This window comes from Cebus imitator, unplaced genomic scaffold, assembly GCF_001604975.1.
Source record: "Cebus imitator isolate Cc_AM_T3 unplaced genomic scaffold, Cebus_imitator-1.0 Scaffold17, whole genome shotgun sequence".
NCBI classification, from domain to species: domain Eukaryota; kingdom Metazoa; phylum Chordata; class Mammalia; order Primates; family Cebidae; genus Cebus; species Cebus imitator.
Genome location: NW_016107332.1, coordinates 2889201 through 2907972, shown reverse-complemented (window position 1 = coordinate 2907972; position 18772 = coordinate 2889201). Strand labels below are relative to the sequence as shown.

Sequence of the window (18772 nt, the reverse complement as noted above, 5' to 3'; positions counted from 1 at the left end):
TATTGTCTTTAATATCCTAAGCATTTTTACCACAGCAGCCCACTGAGTTTCTTCTTTTCTGTTATTTTGGGATCTTGTTCCTTCCTCCCTCCCATCTGCCCATCTTGTCCATCCCTCATCCCTCCTGTTTGTCCCTCCCTCCTATTCCTCCCTCACCTCCCCTCCCTCCCTCCCTCCTATTCCTCCCTCCCCTCTACTTCCTCCCTCCCTCCCTCCTATTCCTCCTATTCCTCCCTTCCCCCCCTCCCTCCCTCCCTTCCTTCCTTTCCTCTTTCCTTCCTTCCTTTACATAAAATGAACTTGTGCTGTGTGCCAGACATTTTCCTAGGCAATGGAACAGTGAAATAAAGTTTCTGACCTCATGCACTTATATTTTATTAGAAGTCAATAGACAAGTGACATTAAACATATAGAACATCTTTGAGAATAATTGTTGCAAAGATCAATAAAACAGGGGAAGAGGATCAAGAGATATTGGGGCATAGGGGCATGGTATGGGGGTGAGAGGTACATTTCAGACTGGACGGTCAGTGCCAGCTAGCTGCCCTGCTACACAAATCTATTTGAACCTGTTGCTGATTACCAGGAACCCGATGCATTGACTGATGCATGTAGTATATTAAAAAGGTCTATTTCTTAAGTCAGAGGAGGGGTGCTAATATAGATTTGATTTTAGAATGTAGGAAAGATGGCTTTGAGGAGGGTCTCATGCTATATTCATCCTCCCAATATGTGCTAAGTGCCTACTGGGTGCCGGGAACTGTGTTAGGTCAGAGGATACAATGGTGAGCAAGAAAAAGTGGCCTCTGCCCTCATGGGACTTTCTCTCAAATCCTTACACAATGTGGAAGGCATTCTTAGGTAACAAAGAACTAGCAGCTGATTGGTATATGGGGAGGAGTTAATTCAGATTTAACTTTACTTATATCTTTCCTCCTGATCTCTAGACAAAATAACTGAATATAACCTAATTCATCCTAATTCATTGTTTAAAAGACATATCCTCCATACTTATATCTTACAGACTAAAGGTCAGGTATCAACATTTTAGGGAGGTAAGAAAATTTTTAGTGTAAATGTAGATGGCTGACCCCCAAATAAACCGTATTGTTTTTTGGGATTTAATATGTTCTAGGATTATTTTTACAGAAATGTTATAGTGGAAAATATTGTTGTGAGGTACATAGCCCAGATGTGAGTCATGAAAGCTGGTATAAACCAGATTTTATTTGATGATTTGTTTATTGACTTTTAGAGTAGAGAATAAAAAGAAATTATGTACTTTCATTTAAGAAAACAAATCTTCATTTTGTGAAGGACAAATCAAAGTTTGCTAAGTAGCTCACCTAAAAAATGACCTAACCTGTTACCCTGATTTCCTGTAGACTGTGTGTATCTGCCAGCTATTGTTTTACTAAGGTGAGTGAATCTCTGCCAAAGGATTTAAGAGCTCTTCTAGAACTAGAAAATTCCTTAGTGTACAGAAATAAGATTTGCTGAGCTAAATGTTCATCAAAAGGCAATGCATCAAGCTAAGGGAAAAATCCCCAGACACACAGGCAGATTGTACATTTAGATTCTCCTCTATATCATGTTAAAACAAAAACTGTGAAATGAATCTATTGCTAGTCTGGGCACCAGACTAAACCAGAATGGAACTCTGTCTCACTAGATGCCAGCCATGGTGAGATCAAAAGGCAACCATGGCTTTCAGGGAGCACATCCTAAGGGCCTGTTGGCGTCTCTGACTCAGACTAACATCACCAGTTCTGATGGTCTTCTGCTTTCTTGAAGCACAGGGTAGATGATACCTTACTTCCTTTTAGTTGTATCTTGCGTTGATACTTTTTTTCTCCACTTGGCCCTTGTCCAACATGTAACTTGTTTTATAGATTTTATAGAGATATATCCAAATGGAGACGTTCAAAGTACTGTTGCAGGAAAATAAAAAATGTATATTTAAATAATTCTAACAAAGTTGGTAACTAGGACTTCTTTTAGTGTTACTGGTCCTATACATAAACAATGTAGATTGACTCGGTGACTACTTCCAGTTTCCCATAGACCACATATATAAAATATTAATTATGAAGGTAGGGTATGAAGTTTTCACTATGTTTTTCTGCTACTTTTTTTATTTGTTTGAGGTTAAATTAGTCAAAACGGACTATTTATGCAGCTGAGGACACAGGTTTAGTTCTTATGAGTCTGAAGTTTTATTCCCTTTCATAATCATGTCATACTGTCAAAAGCACAGATCGTTAGTCTTACCAATATATGTCATTGGTTACAGGAAGAAATCAGGCAAAAGGCTGAGGATGGGTTGAGGCTAATTTATGATGACTATGGTGCACTCTACCTTCTGAGGTATGACAGTAGGGTCATGTTCAGAGATGAAGGTGATCATGTGGGGGGCACTCTTTTTACTATCTATGTGATAGCATGTCACGTTACAGCTTAGATCTGTGGCATTACTCACCATAAAATATGACAGTAGATTTTCATGTTAGGTGAAGCTCATTATCTTTAATTTACTGGGGAAAGACAATATTAAACTTATAATTTGGGTAGCTAAGGTTAGGCTATTATATAATAAGCCACCCTAAAACTTGGTGATTTCTAATAGCAATAATCATTTAATTTGCTTACAAACCTGCAATTTGGATGGGATTTGACTTTGTTTCATGTGGCATCAGTGGGATAACTCAACTAGGGCTGCAGGATCCATTTCTAAGATGACTCACATGGCTGGTAATTTGGTGCTGTTAACTGGGAGATTAAATGGGCTGTTGATCAAGATTCTTAATTCCTCCCCACAGGGTCCTCCCCATTGAGCTGTTTGGGCTCCATCAACAGCATGCAGCTGGTTTCCGAGAACAAGTATCACAAAAAGAAAGTAAAAGCTGCCAGCATCCTAAGGCCCAGAAACTGGTTCAACATCTCTTGTGCCATATTCTGTTGGTCAGTTAGTCTCAAAGCCCACTAAGATTTAAGGGGTGGTAACATGGATCTCATCCTTTAATGGGAGGAGTGTTACATACTTTCTAGCTGTCTATAAACTACCACATTCATTTCTTATGGTGGATATTAGCTCAGTAAAAATATAGGTGCTTGGGCACTTCTGTCATCTTAGGTTAGATTCTGCCAGTCACATTCCAAAACAATAGAAGCAAGTCATTAGATGTAATGATTTAATAATTTGTATTCCAGAAATCCACTCTAGCTTTTCTTATTTTTCTGTTCCTAATAACATACTGATGCATGAATCCCTTGTAGTAAATTTGAAGTCCTCCCCACGTCTGGGCAGAAAACGGACACCCTGTCAGTGGTCTCCAAATGTTATAGGTTACGTCTCTATTATTACTTATAAAGAGCAAACATTTCTCCTACATATGTGGTGAAGGATAAGCAGGGACCTATGTCACTAATTCTTATACTCTCTTATTACTGTCTTCTAAAGCAGAAGACAGATAATTCCTTGCCTTCATTCCTGTTACTGAAATTTTTTGAGCATGTACCATACATGTACCAGAGTACTACATTTTATTTACTTTATACAATTAGAAATTTTAAAAGCAAAAGCCTAAAAATTTAAGAACTTGTAATTTTATCCTCATATGCGTCTCATTTTAGGGAGTTCTGGGGTACTTTTTTTTCCCTCTTCTTTGGCTTCCCACTTTCTAGTCATTTGCGGTAGATAGTCTATAAACAATTGGTTCTCTTCTGACATGGGCATGCTGTTTTCATATCATGAAATGGAGTTTAATTTCCTTCTCCTTTAATCTGGGCTTGTCTTGATTTCTTGACCAATAAAATGTGGCAGAAGTGATGTTATGCACAGGCTTTCAGCCTCCCAATAGGGGTTTTAGAGTACTTGTTCTTGGAGGGCTCCGTTTTGGAACTCAGCCTCTATATTGTAAGAATGCCAAGCCATGTAGAGAGTCTGTGTATAGGTGGTTCAGCTGTCAGGTCAGCTGAACACTCAGCTGATAGCCAGCATTAGCTGCTAGCCAGGTGTGTGAACCATCTTGGATGTCCAGCCCAGGTAAGGCTTCAAATGACTGAAATCTTAGCCATCATCTGGAACCACATCAGAGAACTACCCAGATAAGCCTGCACAACCATAGGATAATAATACATTTTTACTTTAAATCACTATGTTTACAGGTGGTTTGCTATGAGGAATGGATAACTAGATCATTATTCCTCTGCATTCTGTGTCGTTGATCTTCCAATTATTAATGCCCTTCCTTCTATGAGTCATGACTAGAGAATTATTTAAAATATTAAAACAATGTATTGTTTTATAGATGAGGAAACTGAGGCTCAGAGTTAATTAATCGCTCCAAGGGCAACCAGGAAATAAAGGGCCTGGAATTCAAAATAACAGGTCTTATGAATGAAAGCCCACATTCGTTTTCCTACAATAGCATTCTTCAGGTTGGGGCATTGTGAAATAATATTAGATATTGGTCAACATGGTTGCCTGGAATTTTGAACAGACCATAGCAGCTGGAAGCTCCAGTTGGATTTTTGGGTTCCTTAGGATTTGGAAAGAGGTTAAACAAATAACTAGGTTGGAAATGTATTTGATAGGGTCAAAGGATCTCCAGCAATGGAATGTCTCTAAAATCCTTCATAGGCACCCTGCTAGTGAAAGAGCTTTTCTTTCTCTTAACATCTGTAAGTTTTTTTTTTTTTTTTTTTTTTTTTTCCTGAATATCTTCCAGGTTCATAGATGGGGATGCCCACTGATGACAATGCCAGGTAATTTAAGTACCCCATACCTCTTCTCCATCATTATCATTCCCCATCTCTAAATGCCATCCAGAAGGGTCACAATGAACAGTTGGCAAACAGGATAGGAGATGATGCAGAAAAGTGTCACTCATGCCCTTCCTAAGTGGGAGGCTTTAAAAAATACTTTGTATTTTTAAATTGTTTATATATATATATATATATATATATATATATATATATATATATGTAGTTTTAAAATATTTTCTTTCTTTTTTCTTTTCAACTTTTAGATTCACGTGCAATGCAAGTTTGTTACATTGGTAGATTGTGTGTCATGGGATTTGGCGTACAGATAATTTTGTCACCTAGATAATGAGCATAGTACCTGATAGGTGTAGTTTTTCAGTCCTCATCCACCCTCCTCTCGCCACTCACTCTCAAGTGGGCCCCAGTGTCTGTTGTCCCTTCTTTGTGCCCATGTATACTCAGTGTTTAGCTCCCACTTATAGGTGAGAACATACGGTATTTGGTTTTCTGTTCCTGTGTTAATTCACTTAGGATAATGGCCTCCAGCACCATCCATGTTGCTGCAAAGGGAATAATTTCATTCTTTTTTATGGCTGTGTAGGAATCCATGGTGGATATATGCCACATTTTACTTAGACATTCCCAGGTGGGAGGCTTTATCCAGGAATAGGGGAAACAGCTGGACCATGGAGTTATGTTGGCACCACTTAATTATAGCAGGAGACTGACTTTCTAGGGGTCAGGTTGAGACTGTATTTTGCAACCTAAAGAAAACATAGGCATTTTATTACCTAAGGGTTATCAAAAAGGTCACGATTGTATCATTTTTCATCCATGGCAGGGGAAGAACTTGACCCACTATTTAAGTGTTAAAAATGGTGGGAGACAAGATTACATTGGGATTTTGTCTGTTGGAATATACTGGATCAACTTGCCTGCCAGTATCTTGTAAGGTATCTTACAGGTACACTGCATTCTGCAGTGCTTTGTAGGACGGGCAGAAACCTAAAAGAGAAAGCGACTACTTTGCACTCAGACCATTATCTCTTTTGGGACAGAAGTGAAATTTTGAGTAGAAGTGCAGAGACACTCAGAGGTTTAGACAATTTTATTAAAATTATGAAAATTTCAGTATAAAACATTATAGTTATTCAATATAAAATAGAATTTCTGACAAGCATATGATGTGACTTGCAATTTGTTTTAATGATTGCAATAGTAGGAGCCTTTTACCTCTTAGTGAGTTTTTTTTTTAGGCTTCTCTCCTTTATGTTCCCTTCCCAAAATTGGCCTATCACAGAGCTATAATAAAATTAATATCTAACAAGAACCATATATTTTAATGTTTACCTTTTTTTTTAAGATGGAGTCTCACTGTCGCTCAGGCTGGAGTGCAGTGGTGCTAACTCGGCTCACTGCAACCTCCGCTTCCTAGATTCAAGTGATTCTTCTGCCTCATCCTCTCGAGGAGTAGCTGGGACTACAGGTGCATGGCACCATGCCCAGATAATCTTTGTATTTTTATTAGATGGGTTTTCACCATGTTGTTCAGGCTGGTTTCGAAGTGATCTGCCCACTTTGGCCTCCTGAAGTGCTGGGATTACAGGCATGAGCCATCTCTCCTGGTCAGAGGTTTACTCTTGAGAGCAGGTGTTTCCGTTGAAAGCATAGAATATAGTAGTAAAGAGTGGGGACATCACTCCTTTCTGTGAGATGTATACATTATGCAGAAATACTCATAGTCTGTATTCCAAATATAATAATTATTTGCTGAAGGTTTTTGAAAAAAGTGAAGGGAATTTATTAATGTTGTTACTAATAACATGTTCAATTCTGTTTTTGGATCTCGTAAATATCCCCAAAGATACTAAAATTTACTGCTTTGTGTCTGGAAATAAATACAGTTTATTGGTTAATCTTTTCTGTTTTATTTTATGTTTCAATGTTGCCTATATTTTTTTTTAAGAGAAGCCCTCATTGATTTGGATGAGATTTCATCTCTGAAGGAGTTCACTGGGTTATTCAGACATGTCTGAACATGTTAGGAACTCTTATTTTTTCCTGGCATTATCTCCTATCTAGTTGTTTGGAATAAAAATGAAATCTTTACCATTCAGCATTGTTATGTGATTAGTTTCACCTGCTTTTGGAAATAGATTTAGATACCCGCTTGTTCTGAATGTGTACAAAGCAGTGTTCACCTTAACCCATTGTTTTGGGGCCATCCTTTGTTGCATGTAATTCTTACTTAGGCTATTAAATATACTTGAAAATATTAATTGAAGGTCATCTTGCTTTACCAATATATCTAGTGGAAGAGGACTGGCAAAAGAAATGTCCCTATGTAACATTCTTTGTCATATAGATGGAAGAAATATTCAGTGAATATAGTTAAAAGCACAATAATAAAATTTCATTCAATTAACTCATGTTTATTATATACTCATTTTCTCAGCAAAGTGCTAAAAGCAAGAGGTAAATAAGTGTGAGAAACAGACTGGTTTATGTTTCTGAGTATAAATGAGAACAGAGAAAATGCAGTGGAAAATGATTCTCTTCAGGGCAATTTGTATTCTATGTAAGATGTTTCTGTCACATGCTACTGCTCTCAGTAGCTTAGAATTAGAAATATCCAACTTGGTAAGATATAGGAAAGCTATGTGGACTCATGTACCTGTGTGCCTCCTCTCTAACATGGAAACAAAATTATTTATTTGAGTTATCACTTTCCTTTATAATGTGGTTCTTTGTAGTTTCTTCAATGAAGCTAATAATCTTTTTTATAAAACATATTAAAATCTTAAAAAATCTGAAATCACTATGTAGATTAACCTTTGAGAAAAATTCCTGTTTTTAAGCTATCTGGATGAAATCTGATAATTTTTTTTTTAAATTGACTAGTATCTTCTTTCTTGGAAAAAAAATCTTGGAAAAAAAAGGGTTCTCCATATTCTGCAGTGCAGAGTGAGGTGGAGGCTGCATCCTTAGTGTGTGGAACAGTGTCTGCTAAAAAGAGACTCCCCAGTGTATATTTGTTGAATGGATGAGTGAATGTGGATGGAAAGAACATAGTATGATAAATTACTTCATTATTTTTGGTGTCCTGGATTGCTCAGATTCAGAAGCCTAAGAGCTACCTTGTAGATGGAACTCATCTCTTAAGTCAAAGTAGTTTTGCCCAGACTGATGCATGGTAGATAAAATGCAAGACTCATTTCAGAGTTGTTAATTGTATTTTAGCTGTTTCCATGCTGTGATTTTCATATTGCATTCTGTGTTGGAATTCGCAGAGGGTATATGGAATGGGTATATATGTGGGTCTCTTTCTTTCTTAAATGCTCTGTTAAACTGCAGGACAACCTAGTTTATGATGATTAGGAAAAGCGCTGATTACATTGGATCTGCTTTAGAAAACAAGAAGAGGTCTTTCAATGATTTTGGAAAAATTTTGAGTGTCTTGGCAATCATTTTTAAAGTAGCACATTGAGAAGCAATTCTTTAATACAGTGTACCTTATTTCTAGCACAGTGTAGGTAGGATTGACCTATAAAGTATAACCCTAAGTATTTAGGTAGATAGTAAATTAAATGTTCACTTTCTTTTGTTTCTGACTTTTCAGCATCCTAAATATTCTTTAATGAGCAATTACAAGTATGGTTGGTAGTTACTAAGTTGTAAGTAGAACTAGCACACATTTTGAATTATGGGGCACTGTTCAGTGCTTATTGCAAAACAATAGTTAACTTGTCATTTCTGTTTTCTTTAACACTATGTAAACAGATAAGCCGTGTTTTCTCAGTAACATTCACTTAAGTGAAAACCATGCACTAGAAAATTAGCATTTTGAGAAATTTCAATGAAAAGTGACATTCAACACCTGAGCTATATATTAAGTGTTTTGTCAGTGATAGAAGCCTCAGGGACAAGCCATCAGGAGTGAGAGTAGAACTGTATTCAAGACCTCAACTGATTCTCTTGCAAATCTTTCAGGCTCTGATATTACCTTACATCACTGTAACTATGCTCCAGGAAGACTGCCAAGATGTTAGAGCTCCCCCGCCCCCACATCACCCACAGCTAATTGATGATCTGATACGGGATGCTTTGACTCAGCTGTATCACATATACTCACAGTGAGGTTCAGAGGCAGCTGGCATGCTCCTTATTTCTTTGGCAGCTCCCTAAAACAGCATGGGCTATGCAGAAACATTTGGCACTTCACCTAAAAGCAAATAAGTCTGTTAGTTAACCCCAGCACAAGGTAAGCAGGAAGTTAACCAGAGTCATTAAAGTGTTGGATATTAGGATAAGGGCTGTAATTTATGAGTCAGATTCATAGAATTTTGGCTTTTAAATTTATTACCATAAATTCTTATTTCTAAGTTCTCTGCTAAAGCAGATTTCTGTACATAACGAAGGAATGTCAACTAAAAGATCTTCATTGGGTTGAGCTGGAGGCCAAGCTCAGCTGATTGGCTGGGTCTTCGGAGGTTGCTGATGTATTACAGCAGACAGTAGACGTGAGGGAGTTGTCAGACTGCCACCAGGGCTTTCTTTTTCCCACTTATCCCCACCCTGGTTCTTGCCAAATCTGCTTTGCATTTGACGTTGACTGAAGTGGGTTTCACTGTTAGCCTGTCAACTGAAACCTCTGTGATTTAGAGAGCTTTTGTTCATTTCAGTCGTTGCAAGACACTGAAGTAAAAAATCTGGATTCTTTTAGAGCACTGAAGATGGCCAAATAGAGCAGCATCTGGACTTACCCCTAATTAATTGAAAAGTGTTGTCAGGTGCAAGAGGTGAGATTTTTGTTAGAAATGTGGTCCTTTGGTACCAAAAGCTTGTTGTGGGTAATGACCTCTTTAGGGCTGTTCAGCAAATCCCTGGAAAACATTATAAAGAATTATACCATCTTGGATTTAAGGTGGATTTATTCTTCCTAAGAGCACAAAATGCTTTCATATATAGGTTATCTCATTTATCTTCATAACATCAGCATGAAATAGTTTGTGGCAGGTATAATTATCCCCTTTTTATGGAGAGAGAAGACAGGGTGCCAGGGGAAACCTGAGAGCCACAGAATATTTGTTTTATAGTATCTTTCTCTCTAAATAGATAAAAGTACTTTATAAATATCTGAACCTGTCTTTAGTATATGAGAAAGCTATTTATTATGAGTAAGTTGTGTACAGTAGAAGGATATTAACTGTTTTGTGTCATAAGATAACATTAGTGAAAAGTCATAGGTTGCTGTCTATTAATTTTATATATTAAGTGTGGCTTTGGTGAATTGTAAGAACTCTGAATGAAAAAGAATTTTTTTCCTGAAAAATGAGTTAAAATGATCTTGTTCTTGGTTCCTGAAAACTGGGAATTTAGCTTGCTCGGCAGTATGAAACAGAACCAGATGTTATTTTCCAGGGCAGAAAGCAGCCTGGCGTGAGCACTTGGGTCATGGAACCTGGGGGTTAGGCCAATCTTAAGGCATTGTTATTATATTACATCAGAGATGCTGTGAAGAAAAATGATGTAAAATTATGGAAAGGGAATTGGATTCTTTAGAAAAAAGGTATCTGGTAAATTTAGTATGTTGTCAAGAGCCCCTGAACTACATTTCAGGAAAGTGTCAGGTGAAACTTTATTAGATAGGATACAGATTTTTCTGAGGTAATGGAGAGTCTAAAAATACAATGACAATCAAGATAGAAGTTTATATCCCCTCTTGTAAGTCTCAGTAAATGATCAGGGGTGGCCTGGAAGCTTGACAGTATCAGGAACCCAGGATCCTACTGTCTTCTGTATTTGATCTGAGGCTTTTGTTTTATTGTCTAAGATGATTGTTTTTATTTTCCAATCTGTGGGGACTCTGAAAGAGGCAGTGGGAAACCTGCTCTTTACTTTTGAGTGCACAAACCAGAAGTCCTATATGTCAATGTCTGTCCACAATCCATTGGCCAAAATTAGTCCCATGTCTATATTCTGCTTCAGGAAGTCTGGGAAATGTAGTCTTTAGCTAGGCAGCCGTATGCTCAGCTAAATTGTGAAGGGCTGATTACTAAAGCAAGCAGGAAAGAATGGATATTGAATAACCAGCATTCTCTAGCACAGAAACATATTGTGGCAAATAATCTATTTTAATATATGCATGTATTATACACACACACACACACACACACACACACATACACACATCAACTCTGTGATTGTTGTTTTAGAGCTCACTGTTATTCAGCATGCTTTCTGGATAATATTGCTGATGAATGCATGCTCTGTGGCAGATTTTCCATAATTCAGTGGAGACACATGATGTAACTGAACCATTAGGATAATGAATTATGTATTTCTTATAAGGGCAAAGATAAGTTCAATACTTTTTGCCATGCTCCTTAATATTGTATACTGGAGCAATCACACTGTGGTAAAGAAATTCCTTAAATGCATACACACACACACACACACAGATAGTAAAGTTTTGTGGAAGCATTGAGAATTTACTTATCTACAAAATAAAACTTATCAGTCATGGTAGAATCAGAACTGCCATTTAGCTGCAAGACAGAGTAATGAAAAAGATTCCCATTGAGAATTTTCCCAGAGTACTAAGAATAATTTTTAGAGTCCCAGAAAATACCCAGGTGTGTATTCTCTGTTTTTTGTCTTTTATTTGGTAGGTATTGCAACACTTTTAAAAGTAAGTTTCTTTCAAATATCTTAAAAATGTTTTCATTTACAGGATAAACAATATAAAATATCTTCCTGCTTACCATTGTTGAAATAAAGTAGTCATGCTGTGCCTGGAAGCAGACTGTTTCTGTAAAACAAAAGTTCCTTATGGATTCTATTTCTTTAAATGGCATAATTGGTCATTTAATCTTAATGTAATAGTTAAATTTTTATTTGAATAAACTATTGCTGGTGGTAGTTGTTTTTGTTTTGTTTATAACTGTTATTGTATTTTGCTTTTCTGGTTGTAACAAAAGAGTATGCCTATCATATAGGCCATTTTTCCAAATTATTCCTAAGCTATGAGGGAAAAGAGCTTTCTGGTTGTGGTATTTTTCTGATTCCTTCTTACAAAGTCTTACAGAATTATTATCTCAAATTATAATGCAAAACTGATAACCTGTATAAAATTGTCAACTTCCAAGTTGGAGTAATCCAGCCACTTTGGGATCCTTTTGGATAAAATATTTTCCTTTAAATTTTTAAATGACACTAATGTAGGCATATAGTTTAAAAAATCACGATGCTTATGATAAAACTGTTTTTCTACCCCCCTTCCTTCCACCCTCAATTTCTGTTTTATAGAAGCAACAAACTGAAACCATTTAGCTGCTATTTGGTTATTTACCTTTTTATTTCTAATAGTATGCTTGCAGGACTACTTCTTATTTTAAAAAGTGGGTATAAATTTTATATTGATAACTAGCTTTTGTAGATGAAGATTTTATTCTGTTATTCCTGCAATTGGTCCACTCACAACACACTTCCGCTATGTTTTCAATCTAGTTGTAATCATAGAACAATATGGCCCAACCGTGACAAATTTCTATGTAATCATAATAAAATATTCACTGACATTGATTGAACCACAAATAGCAATTTGATTTTATTATGATTAAGTAGAAATTTGTCACAGTTGGGCCATATTGTTCTAAGATGAAAATTTTCCCTTGGAATTAAACATTGCTTTACTTTTATTTATAGTCTTACTTTTCTATGCACTCTTTACTATTTATTTCACCTTAAAATACTCTGCTAAAGCTATCAAGTTTATCACTGTGGTAAAATCACACAACCTGTAGGATTCTTTTTTTTTTGTTTTCTTGGTGGCATTGCGCCGGAGCTCTCAGTTCTCCCTTTTGGATTGGCAGTCTCTGGCCTGAAAAATTGCTTTCCTGAAGTTTCCCTTCAGCATTGTCCTGAATTCCTTTTGTTGCCCCTTCCTCATTCCTGGGTCCCATTTCCTCCTCTTTGAAGGAGGCTCTGGGTTTGGTGGACTCTATCAGCCCTTAATTTCTGAGAAACGGCAGATGAAAGGTAAAGTTTTTGAGAAATTTCATCCCCAAAAATGTCTTCATTCAGTTGACGTATCTGTTATCTAGTCTAGTTAGTAAAAAAATTGTACTTTGGAAACCATTCTAGTTTAAAAATTTTAAGGCATGGCTCCTCTTGTATTCTGTTTTCTATTATTATAGTTGAGAATTCCGATGCATCCTGATTATCCCTCATATGTATCCTGCTTTTCTATCTGTAATTTTGTGAAGCTTCTTTTAAGTACAATTTTCTGAAATTTCAATATGATATGGTTTTGTGTGCGTCTTTATTCAGTCATTAAGGTAGGAACTGGGGCTGGGGACTTTTCCATGTACAGTGTCCTCTAGTTCTTTTAGGGGAAGAAGGTATTATTTCTTTGATTTTTTTTCCCACCCCTTTACTGCAATTATTCATTCTCATTCTCTCTTCCCAATTCTCTCTCTCTCCCCCATGGCTGTCTCTCTACCAATATATCTGTACAGATATAGATATCTCTCTTGCCACTTATCTTCTCTGTAAGATATAGATGTCTATGTATCTACAAAAGTATTATATTTCCATATATCTAGATGTCTCTATAGATATTGGTATATACACATATATAAAATATAGATATGTATCTGGAGATAGATTGATAAGTTGAACTATAGATAATCTATTTTGTAAATATTTTTTCCCAGTTTGTGGCTTATCTTTTAATTCTCTTAACAGTATATTTTGTGAATACTGATAACTAATTTACATACTATTTTATAAAGTCCAAGTTTTCAGTTTTTTCTTTTATTGATAGTGCTTTTGGTTTTGTGTCTAAAAATTCATTACCAAGTCTAAGATCACATGGATTTTCTCCTATGTTATTTTCCAGGAGTTTATAGTGTTGTGTTTTACATTTAGGTCAGTTATCCATTTGGAGTTAGGCTTTGCAAAAGGCATAAGGTCTGTGTTAGGATTCTTTTTTTTTTTTTTTTTCCCCCAATATGGCTATCCAGTCATGCCAGCATTATTTGTTGAAAAAAGTATTCTCCGTTGAATTGCTATTGTGTGTGGGCCCGTTTCTAGGCTATTTTACTTTGGCCCATTTGTCTATTCTCTTGCCAGTACCACAAAATAATTCTTGATAACTCTGGATTTAAGGTAAGTTTTGAAGTCGGGGAGCGTCAGTTCTCCAATTTTGTTCTTCATTATTGTTTTGACTATTTTGGGTCTTTTGCCCTTTCACATAAACTTCAGAAATAGTTTGTCAGTGTTCACAAAATAACTTTCTGGGATGTTGATTAGGATTGCATTGAACCTATAGGTCAAGTTAGGAAGAACTGACATCTTAAGAATAAGAAGTGAGTTTTATTGAGTTTTCTGCCCATGAGCATGAAATCTCTCTCCATTTATGTGGTTCTTTGATGCCTTTCATCAGAGTTTGGTAACTTCTCTGATATAAACTTTGTACATATTTTATTAGATTTGTACCTTTTTAAAAAAATTTGTGCTAACATAAGTGGTTTTTATTTTTAATTGCAAATTCTAATTGTTCATTGCTGGTATATGAGAAAGAAGTTGACTTTGCATATTAACTTTGTATCCTGCAACCTTGCTTATTAGTTCCAGGAGTTTTTGTTGATTCTTTCAGATTTTCTATGTTAACAATTATGTAATCTGTGGAAAAGACAGTTTTAAGTTTCTTTCCCCAATCCATATGCCTCATATATCCTTTCCTTGTCTTACTGTATTAGTTAGGACTTCCAGTGATACTGAATAGAAGTTGTGAGAAGGGACATTCTTGCCTTGCCCCTCAGTTTAGAGAAAGAGCTTCTTAACTTCTCACCATTAAGTGTGATGTTAATGGTTTGTTGTTTGTAGGTGTTTTTTCTCTGATTGGGAAAGTTACTCTCTATTCTTAGTTTGCTGTGTGTTTTTAAAATGAATAGGTGTTGGATTTTGTCAAATATTATTTCTGCATCTATTTATATGACTGTATTATTTTTCTTAGCCTGTTGTTGTGTGGTGGATTTCATTAATTGATTTTTAAATGTTGAATTGGTCTTTTATACCTGGCATAAATCCCACTTGGTTGTGGTGTATAATTGTTTTAATATATTATTGGATTCAATTTTCTATTATCTTTAAACTCTATTCTTTATCATAAATTACTGGACCAACTGCATACCAACAGAAAAGATAGCCTTCATATTTTCATAGCAGTCTTGTGTTAAGTTAGTACTGAACAGAAGGATTTGGGAACTGATTGAATGTGGTTAGTGAGGAAGATAAGATTATTGAAGAGGACACTGATGTATTGAGACTTGTTGAGAATATCAATGAAGAAAAGACAGGAGGGAAATAAATATTCAAAAATATAAGTTGATTTTTGTGGTTCTAGTGATATGGGTAGGAGATATATATCAAGTAACCTAATATGCAGGAAACAAATTTAGGATAGATGGTTTTGGGAATCATATATACATGACAGTGAGGGCTGAAGCTGTACAAGTAAATGAGATTATTGGGGAGAGATGAAAAGAAGATGAAAGACATACTTAAAACATACTTACACATAGATAAATCAGAACCAACAAAGGAGACTTACAAGATACATGTTAGGAGAGGCTGGGCGTGGTGACTCACGTCTGTAATCCCAGCACTTTGGGAGGCCAAGGTGGGCGGAACACTTGAGCCCAGGAGTTCAAGACTAGCCTGGCCAACCTGGCGAAACCCTATCTCTATGAAAAAGACAAAAAATTAGCCAGGCGTGGTGATGCACACATGCAGTCCCAGCTAGGCTGCGGCAGGAGAATTGCTTGAACCCAGGAGGCAAAAGTTGCAGTGAGCCAAGACTGTGCCATTGCACTCCAGCCTGGGTGACAGAGAGAGACCCTGTCTCAAAAAGCCCCACAAAAGATACATGTTAGGAGGGAACCAAAATAATAGCATATCAGAAATAAAAGAAAGAAAAATTGAAAAGATAGAAACCAAGCAAAGAGCCATGGATTTGACAATTCAAAGTTCTTTGATAGAATTGCCAGAATACATGAGGTAAAATGGAGGCAATGATTGTAGACTGTGCTTTCAGAAAGGCTGGCAGTGAAAAGAAGAGAATTTAACTCCCAGGCACGGCAAGATAGAAGGCGGTGTCTCACTAGCCGTGAGGGTTGAGCACATCTGATTGCTGTGTGAAAGGAGCCACTGGAGAAAGACTTCGACGATGTAAGATGGAAAGTGAATAATAGAAGGAAGTTACCATTTAATATATTGCTGCCTGAAAATAAGCCAACAGAGTGTGATTGGTTACTTAAGGATTTAGCTGTGTCTTAGAAGGCTTTACACTTTAATATATAAGCTGTGTGTCAGTTAGTTTAAGCTAAGTTACTCTGTGATAACCCACAGTCCCCAAATGTCAGCAGTTTAAAATAACTAAGGTGTAGTTCTTGCTAACAGTCTACGTATATTATGTCATAGGTCAGCTGGCGCTTTCACTGCATTTATTCTTACTCTATTAGCCATGCTAATAGAGCAGGCGTCTTCCTGAGCATTTCCCGTCACCCTGGCAGAGGACAAGAGTCATGGGAGATTACACACTACCTTTTAATGCTTCCAATCAAGTTACTTTCGGTCACTTTAACACGTTTCACTGACCAAATGAAGTCCCATGACCATGCTGATTTCCAAGGGCTAGGGAAGTACAATCCTAACCCAGCCAGGAAGGGGAACTAACCAGAGCATTTGTAAACATCTCTAATGACAATCATAAATATATACTTATTTGCTTTACTATATTCTTTTATTGTTATAAAAATCTTTATATTCATTTCTATTAAAAAAAGCAGTTTTTTTCTTCTAGAAAATAATCCCATATCATAACTTTGCTTCTCAGGGGCAAATATGATTAAATATATCTCATTTTTATTTAGCCACTTTCAGAAAGGTAATTCCAATTTTAACTGGGCATGGTGGCTCATGCATATAATCTCAATACTTTGAAACGCCAAGGCAGGCAGATTGCTTGAGCCCAGAGTTCGAGACCAACTCATACAACATAGCAAATCCTGTCTCTAGAAAAAGAAGAACAAAATAAATGCAATTCCAATTTTGTACCAGAAGTACACATCATGGTGGTAGTCATGTCAGGAATACATTAGATTTTGCCAATTTAAAATTAAAGTCAGAAATAACGAAATGTGTTAAGTAAAATTCTAAAACATTTTCCTTTGAATGAGCTGACTGAAGATCCTTTGCATTCTTTCAAAATTCTGGATAATTCTTATAAAAACTGGCAAGCTCTTTAAGGAGAGAAATAGAAAGTGAAGAAAAGATCTGAACTTGGCTGCACCTATCAAATCTAAAACTATCAGTTTATCTCCCTCTACCTGTGCACTCCCATGCTAAAACATTCTCTGCTATCCCAACAGGGTCTTATTTAGGTTCAGTAACCAATTGCAATTTGTAAATGCTGTACAGGGAAGTGTTTAGTGTTCGGAGAAGGAGCTGTACTGTATTATCCTGGTTTCAAGCACAAGACTAATCTTATGAATCTGACAGATTATTCACAAATGTACATACTAGAAATCTTCGGGGAAGCTTCCCAGACATTTGTAGCATTATTAAGGATTTAATTGTAAACCACTTTAAGTGTGGGCATGACAGGAGTAGCAATTTTATGGATTTTGAAACATTTTTCTCATCACAGCTGAAACAGATTTTTCAGTAACACTTTGCTGTATCTGTTCAGAATGGAGGCTCTAGAGCTAGTGTAGAATGCAATCAGGGTGTTATTGCTGTTGTGTGACTTCCATTTCCTTGATGTCCTCTACAGACTTTTCAAGAGGCTTTCTCTAGGATTTGATTGTTCAGTGAGTTTTACCTGGTTATCAGTTAATTTAAGAAAGTAAAAGGAGTCTTTCTCTATAGTATTAATAAAGTACCTTTGGAACACTAAAAAACAGTTGAAATCAGATGTTGAGAAGCCTGCCAGAGAGAGAAAATGGAGTGTGTTCTGAACATTGGTTTTCTCTTGATTAATGAATGGTATTAATAGCTACATATTTGTGTGTGTGTGTGTGTGTGTGTGTGTGTGTGTGTGTGTGTGTGTATATGCAGAGTCTGATGTGGCTAATAAGGTGACTTTACTATTCTCGGAGCTAAGAAAAGATGAGTTATTTCTAAAGAGGGTCCTCCTGGCCTGACCTGTTTTGCGTTTACGAGTCCACAAAGGAAGGAATCACTGGCTAGAGACACATGCTCATCTTTGAGACAACCACCGTAAGATACAATGAAAAAAGTTCAAAGTAAAAGCAAACAATTGATATAAAAATTCAAGAAAAAATTATTTTTAAGACATGTGTAATCTAAAAAAGGCCTTGCTCTTATAAAGAAGCAGAGATTGCTTGGTGTATGTTTTTATGAGTGAGACAATGTATTGGATGAATGTAATGCTGACAACATGGTAAAGTTTCACATATATTATGAATCATCCCTGTTTACACTAGCATGCATTCCACTGGTACTTGTTACTTAACTGTATTGAAAACGAAATGTTTTTATAGGTTGAATAACTTATTCATCTGTTGAATCAGTCATCTTAAATCTGTAATAGTCAGGTATACATGCAAATTGTCAAGTATTAAGTCTTACAAACTATGAGTTGATTTCAAAGACTCTGGATTAAGGTCTTGGCCTGGTATGTTAAGTGAAATAAGGGTTTAGAAACAGCCGGAATAATGTTAGTGTTATGAAAACAAGGCTTTTAAATTTATATGATTCTCAATGAGAGTGTGCACAAAGTCAATGTGTCCTGTTATGAAAATAAGGCTTTTAAATTTATATGATTCTCAATGAGAGTGTGCACAAACTCAATGTGTCCTGTGACTTTATTTATTTATTTATTCCCATTTATTTTATTGCATTTTAGGTTTTGGGGTACATGTGAAGAACATGCAAGATTGTTGCATAGGTACACACGTGGCAGTGTGATTTGCTG

General features: G+C 36.3%; 1 protein-coding gene across 14 annotated transcripts in view; it reads left to right on the top strand.

Annotated features, from left to right (window-relative positions):
• The window catches only part of COL25A1 (collagen type XXV alpha 1 chain), a 523210-nt gene that overhangs the window by 98648 nt on the left and 405790 nt on the right, over positions 1-18772 (top strand). The window lies entirely within an intron of this gene.